The following is a 15,779-nucleotide window of genomic DNA, read 5'->3' as shown; positions in this document are numbered from 1 at the left end:
TTAGGAGGTCCCACAACAGGTCTCGTAGCGACGCAGAAAGGAAGGAAGACGGCCGGTAGCCCGTCACCTGAGTTTCGTTTCCTTGGAGAGCGTTGGCTTGCATATCACGTGAGCCATGGTCCTCCTTTCGCAACACGTACGTCAAAGGATAAATTTCGGAACCCAAGCAGTCCCATTCAGAAAAAGCTTTTGCTCTGTGAATTAGCGTATTCAAAACCGCAATTAATGTCTTGTACGCTGCAAGAATGACGTGAGTTTTCCATGCTTTTTCGAAAATAGTATTTTTTGCGTCTAAAGCGTTAGTAAAATATGAAGAAACACGAATGATCGTGAAATATCTGCTAAATGAAATGACATATGCTAATCGGACCTTACCCGCGAAGAAACAGGACATTAACACTGTGTTTCGCCCATAAGAAGCTTATACACGGGCCTACGCGTGTCAAAAGGATCGGCACGTCATCCGACTTCTGTTCTGATTCTTTGTCATTAGGACACGTTTTGCCAAAGACGCAACTTTCGTACTATTGTTCAGTGTGTTGTGACCTTTTTCCAATTAAAGGAAGAATCTTGATTCATATTTGGTTATAATACACAGCTACATTACAACTAACATAAATGTAAAATTATAGCAATGATTCTCGGTCACTGCAGTAAGACCAGCAAAAAATGAACGAGAATAATCTACTAAGCAAGAAAGGAGCTAGCAAACACAAATAAGCAAAATACGCATTTAGTAAATAAGCTGCCCAACTGATGCAGCTTCAACTTTTCTTTGCATCTCGACCTACATTTTTTTAAATATGCTTAGTTCCTATAACGTTGTTACTTTCTTTTCTTATTATGATAGGCATTCTAAACACTACTGTCGATTTTTCAACACACGAACAGCCTTCTTTAATGTAATTACTTCATATTCAAAATACATCTTTCTTGAGGGCTTTGAGCAACAACTGTACAATTCGACAATTGGTTACTTCTCTACCGGGAAATGTTTTATCACTTTTGGCATTTTGTTATAACGTGTCTGTGGCAGTTTTGTTCGCAGCGACAGTTGCGATGGCTTATTTGACAATGCAATAATGTAGGTACTGCATTCCATATCAGTTTTCATTTTTTATTTGTCACAGTCATAAACTGACTTATCTCAAAACGTAACCAACAAAACACCTCGTTTTGTACTATTTACAAGGTATACTGCTTCTAAAAAGGTACACCAGTGTCTGTCGGTTATAAGAGAATCCTGAATGTCATGTTTCATACCTCAGAGGGTCCTTAGAAAACGTCTACTGAGGTGGCAAAAGTTATCGGAACCCCCCTTTGCAACATCGTGTCGGACCACCACCTGCCCGGCGTATTGCAGAAACCCGATGTGGTATGAGCTCAAGATGTCGTTGGAAGTCACCTGCAGAAATACTGAGCCACGCTGCCTCTATTGCCGTCCATAATTGCAAAAGTGTTGCCGGTGCAGGATTTTGTGCACGATATGAACTCTCGATCGTGTCCCATAAATGTTCGACGTGTGGCCAAACCAGTCGCTCGAATTCTCGAGATTGTCCTTCAAACCAATTGTGGCCGGGTAACATGGCACGCTGTCACCCATAAAAATTGTGTCGTTGTTTGGGAACATGAAGTCCACGAATGGCTGCAGATGGTCTTCATTTCCAGTCCATGATCGGTTCATTCCACGCAAACACAGCCCACACCATTAGGCAGCCTCGGCCGGCTCGCACAGTGCCTTGTTGACAACTTGTGTCCACGGCTTCGTGGGGGTTTGCGCCACACTCGAACCCTACCATCAGCTCTTATCAACCAAAATCTGTGGTTATCTGACCAGGATATGGTTTTCCAGTCGCCTGGGGTCCAATCGATATGGCCACGAGCTCAGGAAAGGCACTCGCGTCGCTCGTCTGCTGCCACAGCCCATTACCGCCAAGTTCGCCGCACTGTCGAAACGGATACGTTCGTCGTGCGTCCCACATTGATTTCTCCGATTATTTCACGCTGTGTTGCTTGTCTGTCAGCACTGACAACTCTCCGCAAACGCCGCTGATCTCGGTCGTTAAGTGAAGGTTATGATCAGTGCGTTGACCGTGGTGAGAGGCAACGCCTGAAATTTGGTATTCTTGGTACACTCTTGACACTGTGGTGTTGTGACCATAATATGAGTCCAGGCTCCATAGGCAAACAGCCAGCCAACATTAAGAAATAGTCCACCAGGACGTAGGGACAAGATAAGCGGCGGAGGCTGCAAAGTATGGCTTGTTGATGAAATAATTTAGTGTTTGATTTCCTGCCAGAGGAAGCAGCACGAAGCAAGCTAGCGCAATGGAAGACGCAAACACCTGGGCGTTAATACCGCGAGAGAGAGTGTCAGTCACGTGCGGAAAAGACTCGTGTGCAACCAAAGTAAGTTGCGTGCAGCTAGAAACGAGAGTGTTGTGTGGAACCATAGGCATTCTTGTGCAATCCGATCACTTAGAAATGAAAGGGTCGTGTGAAACAAATTAACTCGTGTGCACCCAAGTACATGAGAAACGAAATAAAAGGCCAGGCAGCGGAATAGCTTGAAGCAGAGATTGAGATGCAGATTCAGAGCCAGTGCCGGCAGTTTGGAGATTCCGCAGCGAGACGACAGCGTGGCCGAGTAGTCCCGTAGCAGCCGATAAAGACTTTAACTACTAGAAGACGGTGATAGACTCTGGTGGACACTCAGGAACCTTCAGTCTGGAAACGCGCGACCGCTACGGTCGCAGGTTCGAATGCTGCCTCGGGCATGGATGTGTGTAATGTCCTTAGGTTAGTTAGGTTTAAGTAGTTCTAAGTTCTAGGGGACTGATGACCTCAGCTGTTAAGTCCCATAGTGCTCAGAGCCATTTGAACACTGAGGAAGTGCAGGTCAAGTAGGATTTTTAGAGTTTCATTGGAATAGTGTTGAACAGAGGCTGTCAGTCTTTGTCTCAATTACTTAGAGAGATTTCAGTGCTAACCAATAACAAGTGATTGGTTTGTACTTGTTTCTTATATGTACTGGCAATTAGCTTTGAAGTAGCAAGTCGGAATAAATAGAGTGAATCTTACTAAGGGGTTTATGGTCCAACACCTGATATAAGTATATGTGAGAATAAACTTGATAGAAACTAACCAATCCTTTCTGCCTGTTGCAATTCTGTAATCTATTTTCAAGAAACTTATTTGCTTCAAACCAAGGAGATTCTCTCCCTCTCATGTCCGATATAAAGGTTGACAGCAATTTATAACTAACCCATTGTTGTTAACGTCACGATCGCGCTACGCAGTTCGCACTTACTTCATTCTGGCGCAGTGAGGCTGTGCCGGGACGTGACAGTGGGTCCCGGAATACTGAATTCGCTGACGATTTCCGAAATGGAACGTCCCATGCGTCTGGCTGCACGTTCAGAGTCTGTTAGTTACCGTCGTGCGGCCACGTTCACGTCGGAAACCTTTTCATACGAATCACCTGAGTACAAATGACAGATGCGCCAATGCCCTGCCGGTTTGTACCCCGTGTACGCGTGTATATAGCTATCCCATGAGTTTTATCACCTCATGACAAATTTGGTGTCTTGTTTTTTCATACTGTTTCAGTTTGCTGCTCTACATTACGCTCTCTTTTGTAAAAAATCACGCTATAAATAAATATAAACACGATACTATGCGCATGCACCAGACATCGTCTTCAACAGCGTCGCTTGCTGGCTGTTTATGGCGTTGTTACTGTAGCGTGTACCCAGAACGATCAGAGTTTCACGAATGTGTGCGTGTTAGAATGCAGCGCCTGTAGTGTACACCACACTGGTATGCACATCATTTGCTGCCCCACCGTGCCTGCTGCTGCTGCTGCTGCTGTGTAGACGGCTCACAGCCTGCAGTGGGGCAGTAGGACTCCTCTGCCGCTGCAGCCGCATCGGTGTTTGGGTGTCGGTGTCGGTGTTGGTGTTCGCGCGCGGCCCGGGAGGCCACGTGTCGCCCGGGCCTTGCCACGCCCGCCGCAGTGACCCACTTCCAGTTCTCCAGTTCCAGGTTCCAGCTGCAGCTCCAGCGGCAGTCCCAGCCGGGCCGCGGCTGCAGCACTGGGCGCCGTGATACGTCACCCTCCCTCACGTCACGCCACGCCGCCTGCTGTCCCACTTGCCGTCTCTGGTGCACACACTTTAGCTGGCAGCCCTGCCCTGCCTTACACGTCGCTGCCTGCCTACTTTGCCGTACACAGCGCCAGGCGACTGCATTACTAACAGACATTTCGCCAACGGCAGTAACTTTTAGGTTAGGGACATTTCTGTTGATAGCCTAACACACTGTCTTCAGATACTATATTTTATTTCGCTGTTTTATTCTAACCCGTTCAGGAGTTACAAAACAATTTTCCACGACTGTATGGACGCTTTTGGACCTCGTTACAATCACTCCTTTCTTTCGTTGTACCCAATTTATCATTTATCAGTAAATGAACGGGACAGCTGTTGCTTCTACACAGAAAACGTCTCAACGAGATGAGCGGCATTTTATATTTTAGTGGTGTTTTTATGTCAGTACATCATATCTCCCGTATTTCTTAATAGAAATTAATGACTGATACGCCACTTTCGATACTTCTTCCATCACTAATGATGAAAATTACAGAATTACTTTAAAGTGGAAGATGCCATCCAGTGAGAGTCTGTTTAATTAAAATGCACGACAGCTGTTGCAATTGCTTAGCCTCTTTCCGCAAGTACAGTCAGTCACGCAATTCAGGTCATACATGTCGATGTAAATAATTTAAAGAGCAGCACCTATTGACAGTCTAAAAAAATGGCTCTGAGCACTATGGGACTTAACTTCTGAGGTCATCAGTCCCCTAGGACTTAGAACTACTTAAACCTAACTAACCTAAGGACATCACACACATCCATGCCCAAGGCAGGAATCGAACCTGCGACCGCAGCGCTCGCGCGGTTCCAGACTGTACCGCCTAGAACCGCTCGGCCACCACGGCCGGCTTGACAGTCTAATTTTACTATTATGCATAACTGCGGTCGAGCTCTTCACTTTCTTCAAGCAAGTGTTCTGTACTGCACAAATAAACTGAATTGTGTCAGCGTTCATCATCACAGTTAAACACCATTTACTTCTATAACTTAATTTATAACGTAATTAAACTTTCAATTCGTCGTTGCTTTACAGTGCTTGTAACCGCACGTTACACTCCTCCCAACCTCGGTACCTTTAATCTGCATCAACATTCTTACATTCACTACTGTAATTTTATTACCGCCATATTCAATGACACAGAACTCAATGAACAAAATGTTTCGCAATTCTATTCGACGACGATTATATGTACAACAAATGATGATTGCAGAACAGTTAATAAATAAGTCATTTGCAACTTGTTACCTGGACAGGCAATCGTTTACCTGAGCTGTGATTCTGTCCAACTACAAGAAATAAACAACATTCAGTTATACCCAGTAAAAATTTTGAACTCTTCAAGTCTGTCCGGTTCACCACCTCATCAACTGCTGAAGCTAAATGCTATTATTGTATTAGTTTGACATCTTAATGCTATTCTGGCATTAATTAATGTTGCAAGGTTAGCGGTGACTCACTTAGGGGAGTTCATCGTCACTGCTAAATTCACCGACTCCGACAACTGTGCTCACATCCCGCATTAACCTGACGCTTTCTGATCCAAACACGTCCTTCCAAATGGCAAGACAACAATTCCCGATAAGAAGTAGCCTTCGGTATGATGATTAATAAAGCATACGATTTGCCGCCCGCGGTGGTCTAGCGGTTCTAGGCGCTCAGTCCGGAACCGCAGGACTGCTACGGTCGCAGGTTCGAATCCTGCCTCGGGCATGGATGTGTGTGATGTCCTTAGGTTAGTTAGGTTTAAGTAGTTCTAAGTTCTAGGGGACTGATGACCACAGATAAGTCCCATAGTGCTCAGAGCCATTTGAACCAAAGCATACGGTCAAACGCCTCAAAGGGCGTTTACCAGATGCTGCTTTCTCGCATGGACAGTTGTAAGTGGCTTTTTTACGAGTTCCCACATTCAGTGATATTTTTGCGAAAGACACATACAGGCGATAATCAAATTATAAGTTCTAACATTTTTTTGAAATAAGTTTTGAAAAATAAAGAACTATAAAAAAATAGAATTAATCTGACAAAGACAACATCTGCTTTCTATGTGTTTTACAATTAACCATATTGTACATGGTGATGTCGATTCTTCACATTGAGGCTAATATTTGTTACTACTAATCGAAATACATCATCATTCATTAATAAATGAGTGCATTTACTTATGTCTCCATTATTATACAGGGTGAGTCACCTAACGTTACCGCTGGATATATTTCATAAACCACATCAAATACTGACGAATCGATTCCACAGGCCGAACGTGAGGAGAGGGGCTAGTGTAATTGGTTAATACAAACCATTAAAAAATAACACAAACCTTCGTTTTTTAAATGGAACCCCGTTAGTTTTGTTAGCACATCTGAACATATAAACAAATACGTAATCAGTGCCGTTTGTTGCGTTGTAAAATGTTAATTACATCCGGAGATAATGTAACCTAAAGTTGACGCTTGAGTACCACTCCTCCGCTGTTCGATCGTGTGTATCGGAGAGCACCGAATTACGTAGGGATCCAAAGGGAACGGTGATGGACCTTGGGTACAGAAGAGACTGGAACAGCACATTACGTCCACATGCTAACACCTTTTTATTGGTCTTTTTCACTGACGCACATGTACATTACCATGAGGGGTGAGGTACACGTTCGACGGGCGTTTCATAGGACGTGGATGACGCATAAATTGGCCAGCCCGTTCTCCTGATCTTACACCTCTGGACTTATTTCTGTGGGGTACGTTAAAGGAGAATGTGTACCGTGATGTGCTTACAACCCCAGAGGATATGAAACAACGTATTGTGGCAGCCTGCGGCGACATTACACCAGATGTACTGCGGCGTGTACGACATTCATTACGCCAGAGATTGCAATTGTGTGCAGCAAATGATGGCCACCACATTGAACATCTATTGGCCTGACATGCCGGGACACACTCTATTCCACTCCGTAATTGAAAACGGAAACCACGTGTGTACGTGTACCTCACCCCTCATGGTAATGTACATGTGCGTCAGTGAAAAAGACCAATAAAAAGGTGTTAGCATGTGGACGTAATGTGCTGTTCCAGTCTCTTCTGTACCCAAGGTCAATCACCGTTCCCTTTGGATCCCTACGTAATTCGGTGCTCTCCGATACACACGATCGAACAGCGGAGGAGTGGTACTCAAGCGTCAACTTTAGGTTACAATATCTGCGGATGTAATTAACATTTTACAATGCAACAAACGGCACTGATTACGTATTTGTTTATGTGTTCAAATGTGCTAACAAAACTAACGGGGTTCCATTTTAAAAAACGTAGGTTTGTGTTAAAAAAACATACTTCCGTGCATTTTTTTATGGTTTGTATTAAACAATTACACTAGCCCCTCTCCTCACGTTCGGTCTGTGGAATCGATTCGTCAGTATTTGATGTGGTTTACGAAATATATCCAGCGGTAACGTTAGGTGACTCACCCTGCATAACCTGATCAGGATAGAGTGAGAATTATCTGGACGGGTCAACTAGTAAATTAATAATACTTTAATTCGTCTTTATCTCTGCAAGCAGTTTTCCTGACTTTACCTGGTTCGAATGACTCTAGTAGAATTTTTTTACTTTATTTAAATTCTATATTTATCATCAAATGCAAATGCGAATTGACCAAGTATTGAACCATAAATATTCCCTAAAAGAAACACAGTTTTGTTTTTATTAGTCAGATGAAACTAAATTAAAACGATACGCAAAAATTCGAAAGGTCCCATTGTTACACGAAAAAAATAACATTCATCGATAATAATGTTCAGTACCTAGAAATTAAGAAGTATATTATTTTCTATTTGACGTTTCGTATTTCTGTACCGAATTTGAATTTACTCTGAACACTTTCATGTTTATTTGATCAGCATCTGAGAAGAAAGATGTTTTTAATTAACAAAGATCATCCAATGTTTGTTAAATAATATTTCTTGCTAACAATTAGAGATTTTACACAAAAGTAAAAACTAGTTGCTACTAGTTATATTCGAAGCAGAGAGCGTACAATAACGGGACCATCATTAATGATTACGAATTCTGTGTTTATACACTATCTTCACAATACAATGCCGGCCGGAGTGGCCGTGCGGTTCTAGGCGCTAGAGTCTGGAGCCGAGCGACCGCTACGGTCGCAGGTTCGAATCCTGCCTCGGGCATGGATGTGTGTGATGTCCTTAGGTTAGTTAGATTTAATTAGTTCTAAGTTCTAGGCGCCTGATGACCTCAGAAGTTAAGTCGCATAGTGCTCAGAGCCATTTGAACCACAATACAAAATGTCCTTAAGACATGCATGCATGACTGAACAGACAATATCAGCTATGGTAAACATAGAGTCGCACACTGCGACTTTGCACTGACGTCACGTGTTAGCGACGCAAGAAAGTTTGTGCCGGAGCGGGACTCGAAGCGGATTTTCCGCTTATCGCGGGCGGTCGCCTTCACTGCTCCGCGTATCGGAGCACGCTTCTCGGATGCACGCATATCTGGAGGACACTGAATTGTGAAGATACAGGCACTGTAATCATCAGTGATGTATCAGTGCCTCGACGGGCTAAAATGACGATATAATAGTTGCCTCCCTGTGCGGAAACCACGAACTGTGCGATCTTGAGGAAGTTTGGATCGGTCTTGGAGGCTTGCTCGGATGTGTATATATACATACAAACGAGCGTTTCAGGTGGCAAAGGCAATGGCCAGGGGAAGCCCCTCGGACGCTGGTGGGACAGCTACACAGGCCTGTAACTTTCTGTCAACGGATCGACTCCTGTCCACTACCAGCAATGGAGGGTGCATCTTCGGGGATGTCAGCCACTTGTGCTGGCAAAACTTCATGAAACAAACGTCAGCCGAAGAACCCCAGACAGAAGCCTACAGGCAATGCGTCAACAAGTCGCAACAAAGTCTCAACACTTTTGTTCTTTCCCGTTTGTGTTTCGTCCTAATTACTGAGACAGCGTGTGAAAAACGAAGCTTATATGTCTGAAACGACAGTGGAATTTACTCGCAGAAAGTTTCGAGCCTGAATGTTTCTCAGCGAGCAACGGATGGATACATGTTGGGAATTACCAGCAGACAGATATGAGAACAAGCAGTTGGATCAGCGAACTGAGTAAGAGTGGAAAACGTAATGCGTCTCATTGGAAATGAAGTGGAAGTAGGCGGGACATGTAGCAAAGCCAACGCATGATGGGACTTGGATGTGTATACTATCATGGGGCATCAGCTACTGTACATACCAATTTCCTTTTTTTTTCCCCCAAAGTAACGAAACCGCAACAGTTGAACAATTAACCATTCCCCTGCTAGTGCCGCTAGACGAGAAAACGCGGTGGTTGCTGTCGCTTTTTTATGTTCCTTATTTTATAAAGTGGGACACGGGTCTTTCGTTCCATAGATAATAAAGGGTAAAAGACAACCTCAATTTGTCAACGCTTTATTGTATGCCAGAAGATGCAGTTCTACTATCCCAAAACCGGTCGTAATCAATAACATGTTAATTGTTCAACAGCTGCTGTACTTTGTTCATTTGGAAAAAATTGTATACTTCTGGTTCGGAAAGCCTAGAGGACACGTTTCTCCAATAGTGATACGAACTCGTTAATGGCAGTCACGATAATAATGCAAAGTAGCGGTTCTTTAAGAACAGTGTACTTTGCTGATTGGATGAAGTATAGTCGGCCGCTTTTCTTGTTTTACCCATCAGAAAATTTAAATTTAGCTCTTCTGCAACGGTTGATTACTATGAGGTTGGGGAAGCAGCACCGGACCAGCAAAGCAGGTAGCGCCTAACGAGGCGTGGCTATGCAAACCATTCGACGAGGCGGTTGTGCGGGTAGCGTGTACTGGAGGCGCGGCCCGGCCCGCTCTTTGGCATCGATCCCAACGCAGGTGCGAGCGAGCGGCCCGCGGTGGGGTCTTCTTTCTAAACACACCAACACTACCGTCTGCTGCAGCTACCATAACAGTACGAATACCCAAGCAGTGAGTATAACACAAAGGATATCTCGTCAACACCAAACCTGGAGGGCAACCGTCTCCGTACATTTTGGGATAAATAGCAGAGCTCACGGACTGCTCTACCCCGTTACATTTCTATCATACAGCATTTGAACGTCAGTGCCCAAACAATAATTACCTAGAGCAGTTAGCACATTCTCAAAACATTAGAAAATAAATATTTGAGGAAATCGTCTTTGAATATTTGAAGATCTACTAACTGTGTTAAATACACAGCATGTCCAGTATTTTAAAAGAGCTTAAGCATGACTTAAGGCATAGCGCGTCAGTCTTGTAACCGTGAAGTCACTGGTTCGGTTCTCGCTGTTAGCAACCTTTTTATTCTTATTTTAATTCTACGTTTATTACTAAACAGAAATATTAATGAATAATCACTGATCTCTTTTAATACGAATAACTTATTATTTTTAATTGGAAATCAAATTTAAATATGATACAGATATGTGAGATAACTTTTTGTTAAAGAAAGTATATGAATAATAGTGCTGAATAACAAAGAAAGAAAAGAAAGTGAAGTTGTAACATGATCCTAGCTCGGCAGTAGGGATAAAAACCACCGTTAAGTCACCAACAAGAGAATTTTTTTAATTTTCTGTTTGATGTTTGTATTTTTGCATCAAATTTTAATTTAAATAAAGTAAAAAAAGTACATTTTTTGTGATCGGTAGTTTAAAATAAAAAAGAAGTTATTTTCGTTAAAAACTGTGATTCAGTGTTTATCAATTACTATTTTCATTTGATAGTAAACATAAAACTGAAATAAAAAAAAAGGAATCCATTTGCCAGAATCGAACCAGTAACTCCGTGATTACAAGACTTATATCCTACGCATTCAGATACCAGCGGCTCTGTTAAAACGAATTAACTGTTGCATACATAACAATGCTCAGAAATCTTCAGTTGCAATTCCTTAGAGATTATTTCTTTATTTTAAAGTCTATTGTACAGCATTCGAAAATTCATGTCTGGACAGCTTCCTTCAGATACTCTATGGAGAAAGTGGATAGTTGTGGAGAGAGAGGGGAGGGGGGTCGCCTTCTAAGTTTAACACTACACATACCGACCCTGATTTTACGCACTTATTTATGTTTCAGCTGTTCCCCAGAGTCGCGCCAATTATCGTTAGTTTTGTTACGATGAGTGATGCTGAGCATGCAAGCTACTGTGCGTCAGCTGCCCAGTCACGTGTCTGCCCCCTCTCCAACTACCACAACGCACAACACGGGAGCACGTGCAGCGGTGTGCTGGGGGGCGTGGTGACCAGCGTGAAGTAGCTACAAGTTTTATACAACCTCTACATTATGCAACAAACTGAATAATTTTTTAACATTGTTTACATTCACTGGTGTGATAACGGGTGTTTCATTGCCCACTTCACCCTCTTAGGAGCAATTTTTTTCTTATTTGTTATTTTCAGTTTCTAAAGTAGCATATGTTTTTACTCAGGGTTCAGATAAACTGCATACCAAATTTCATCGAAATGGGTTCAGTGGTTTAGTCGTGAAAACGTAACAGGCAAAGTTACTTTCGCATTTATAATAATAATACGGATTAGTAATAGGAATGGTGACAACTGTGGATGCAAATTGAAATACATCAAAAAAGCAATAGTTTCTTTTAATGTGTAAAGTGGTCTAATTACAATTATTGTAGTAGTAAAAGGCACTTTGTGTGTCTATACCATGATCCAGTCACATTAATGGGAGGGGGGGGGGGGGGCGAAAGACAGTGCAGTCGTTGTCGTCTTGTGGAAATGGAGCGATTTCTCTGACATCTGAAAGGGCGTGGTCACTGGCTTACGAGCTCAGGGTGGAAGCATCTCCGAAACGAACCGCCACAGTTGAAGTACACCGCGCACGGCTAAATGGTGCTGTCCAAAACCGGCGCCGGCCCGAGTGTGCTGCAGCAACGGCCATAAGTGATGGCGGCGAAAGACGGCTGCGGTTAAGCGCGCGCGCAAACACACCTGCAGCCGCTCAGTAAGTGACAGCGCTTACGAAAAAGTGGCTACCAACAGTTGCTGTGTATGGTCTCTGATGCAGGCACTTGGTTCATACACCCTTGCTGACTGGCGATGAAGGCCGGAATTTGCAAGCCAAAACTGCAACCAATGCCCATCGAGTCGCGGAGGGTGGCCTTTTCAGGTGAGCCACGTCGTCGTAGGAGCATATAACGTGAAGCGTCCGAAACCAAAATGTTCGAGACGGAGGAGGGAGCGTTATGGTGTGGGGAATGTCTTCGTGGCATTTCCTGGGTGATCTCGTGAATCTGGAAGGCACGATGTATCAACACAAATGTGCATCTTCGTTAGGGACTATGTCCACCCCTACATGCAGTTTGTTTTCCCTCGGCACAATGGCATTTACCAGCAGGACAACGCAACGTGTCACACAGCTTGCAGTGTGCGTGTGTGGTTCGAAGAGCACCAGGGTGAGTCTGCCTTACCCCCCTGACCACCATACTCTCCGGATTAAAACCCAGTCGAGGATCTGTGGGACCACTACGATCAAGGTGTTCTTGGCTTGGACTTTCAGCAGAGAAACCTAGCGCACCTCGCCACGGCACCATTGTCTGTCTTCCTGCATGCCTCGCAGCCGTCTCCGCTGCAAAAGGTGGTTATGCAGGCTATTGATACGTGGTTACGTTAATGTGGCTGGGCAGTGTATAACATGGAGTTACGACACTAGCGCCTATATCTGATTTATATGACTGTGTGTGGTCAGTCACAAGTATTAGACATTCGAATACGCTGCCAGGCAGACCACTGAATGTTTCCACGTTTCTACCAGTGTTCAACTGCACTCATTCGGATTTTCAAGCCAGCCACGACAGGAAGCTTCCTGGCCGCTGCGTGACTGCGTATCGGCTCGAGTCAGCGGGCAATGCAGATCAGTTGTTAGGAGAGTAATTTAGTGCTCACTGTGCATGAAAGGTGTTCTTGTAACACACGTGGGTTACCTGGCGTGTTGGAATGAAATGAAATGATGGTATGGCATCCGTGGCCGGGAGTCCCCGCCCAAATCGGGCGACATGCACGTCGATGATGATGAAATGATGAGGAGGATAACAAAACATCTCGGCCCTGAGCGAAGAAAATCTCCGACTCGGCCAGGAATCGAACTTGGGCCCGCTGCATGTCAGACGCGCTGGAAACTCAGCTAAAGGGATGGACATCTTGCGTGTTGATTATATATCGCTGATCGTTGCTAGCAGACGATTTTTGTGAAAGTAGTTCTTCATGTCGTGAATGCACTAACTGCTATCGACTATGTCACTTAATAGTTTGCCTTACTCTGAAACTCGGCCGAACTCTATCCAGAACCGACGGCTCACCTGTCAACGCACGGGGACGACGGAGTGGGGACGGCAGGCGAGTGCAAGTTGCAGAACACTGCTAAGTTTTCCCATCGGTTGAACTCCATCTGCGAGCATCACACGGTGTGCAGTCTCAGCACAAACGAGCTCGCAGCGGTAAAATTCGTAGTGAGAGGTTTTCAAAACAAATAAGTTAAACTGTCCGACAGTCTCTTTGCTGTTTCACCCGCAGACGGAGCAAGGGAAAACCGATTGCCTCTGTGCAATCGTACCTGCCCTGAGCTTCCGTATTATGTCCCTAGAGCCGTACCGCGAGGTGAACGTTGGAGAAAGTAGCATAGCTCTGCAGCCCGTCGCGAATGCTGCTTCTCTAAACTCCCTCAACAGCGTTTCGAGTAAAGATCGTCCAATTACCGCCGAGCTTTGTCAGCTAAGCTCACGAGAATTTCCCTATACTCTCAGACAGTGCCTGTCAAAACGTTTCAGTTGCTGGAGACTTGAAATGCGATGAGCAATCAGAAAGTGAGGGTTGCTCAACTGGCAACGTGTGGATACAATTTGGGAACTGCAGTAAGGCAAACAAATGGATCACGCAGCAGACGGCAATGAGAACAAAATGGACACGGTACGTACCCGTATGCAATCCAGTGGATGGCAGATGGACCAACACGCTTCCTTCTGGCACTTTTACACACGATGAGGGATGAGCAGACGACATCAGAAGACATGGAGAAGACAGACAGATGCATAGGGCTCACGTCTCTAAATCTTTGGAAAGTGTAGAGGAAGATTCTATCGAGCAGTGGATGTAAAACGGCAGTCGATACGTACGGTACGCACATCAAAAATAAATTGCATAGTTTTACGACTTAAGTATAAAAGACCCTTTTGGATGTAGAAATCTTATTGATCTTAGATCACTAGCATTTCTTGTTGATGACTCAGTACGACGATTTGTGATCATTTTCACGTCGGTCTCTGTGAATAAAGTGGTACAAGGAACAGAAAAATTTTAATGGAACAAGACGCCTTAAAAAAATATGCAACACGTTGTTGTTGGTGGTGGAGGTGGTGTTGCAGCGTTTATTCCGAACACTCTATCCTGTGCAAAGCTCTCTATCTGAATCGGCTCAGTTGCACCTCTGGTACTTGCACCGTATTGACGACATTGCAGAGGTGCCACTCTTGGTCAAATACAACAGCACAGTACGCATGCTTGGCTAGCATCTGCATTTACACTCCAGCAGGCACTTCTTGCCCACCCGGAGAGCCGCGCGGTCTGACACGCTGCGTCCGTGTCGAGGTCCGGTGCGCCGGCCAGCGTGTACGTGGTTTTTAAAGCTGTTTTCCATCTACCCTGGCAGGGAACGGTAATCTACTAACATGGAATCAGCTCGCATGCATGTACCAGGAAGTAACAATGAAAAAATTATCTGTTTTTATCAAATGAAACTACATGGTTCCAGGTCTCAAACATTCTATGATGTAATACGCAGACTGAAAATTTGTACCGACGCCAGGATTCGAACCTCGGTCTCCTGCTACCTAGGCAGATGCGCTAACCACTGTGCCGCCCAGCACGGCTGTTCGAGTTTAGGGGGAACACCGAGAGGGCTGAGGCGCGAACGGGAATTCGGACTGAGGGGGACGGCGTGCCGCGATGGTTCTCGCAAATCCACTGTGCCCGGGCGGTGTACCGGTTAGCGCGTCTCTCTGGTTAGCAAGCAGGCCCATGTTCGATAGCCGGTCTTTGTACAAATTTTCATTCCTCGATTCAGCCTGCATATATACTCGTACATTATCTGTTTATGTACAACTTGCTATAAAAATGCAAAAAGTATCTATTTATTAGCTGGATGGTCGATATCAATAAAGACAAAGGAATTAAAGAAAACAAAAAGAGAACGTATCATGCCAATGACGATGGCCATGAAACGAGAGTCACAGGAATCTCTTCTTCTGAAAAGCGCGGAAAAATAACCTTCGATAAGTGAAGGCGATAATAGTTTTCGACACTGTTAAGCAACTCGAAGATGCAACTCCTGAGAGAGGACTTAGCAGAAGTGCCAGAACATCTGTTTCGGAGACCGAAGTTGGAGATGCCGCGCCTGTACACCGGTATTTATTCCGTGATTTTTCGGGAGTGGATCCAGGATATTATTACCTCCTACACAGTGATGTTATCGTTACCAAAAGTATCTTTGAGGCATGTGTGTTCACTCCATAGAGTAAAGTCCTTTAAAAATCTTGCAAGCGACTCATCTTGAGAATGGC

At 44.4% G+C, this 15,779-nt stretch overlaps 1 protein-coding gene across 1 annotated transcript in view; it reads right to left on the bottom strand.

Annotated features, from left to right (window-relative positions):
* Window positions 1-15,779, bottom strand: part of LOC126109555 (centaurin-gamma-1A) — a 333,594-nt gene that overhangs the window by 202,869 nt on the left and 114,946 nt on the right. The gene's annotated exons all lie outside the window — the stretch shown is intronic.

The sequence above is a fragment of the Schistocerca cancellata genome, chromosome 12 (genome assembly GCF_023864275.1).
Source record: "Schistocerca cancellata isolate TAMUIC-IGC-003103 chromosome 12, iqSchCanc2.1, whole genome shotgun sequence".
NCBI lineage: Eukaryota > Metazoa > Arthropoda > Insecta > Orthoptera > Acrididae > Schistocerca > Schistocerca cancellata.
Note: the sequence above shows the minus strand (reverse complement) of the source record. Positions and strands in the feature narration are given on the sequence as shown.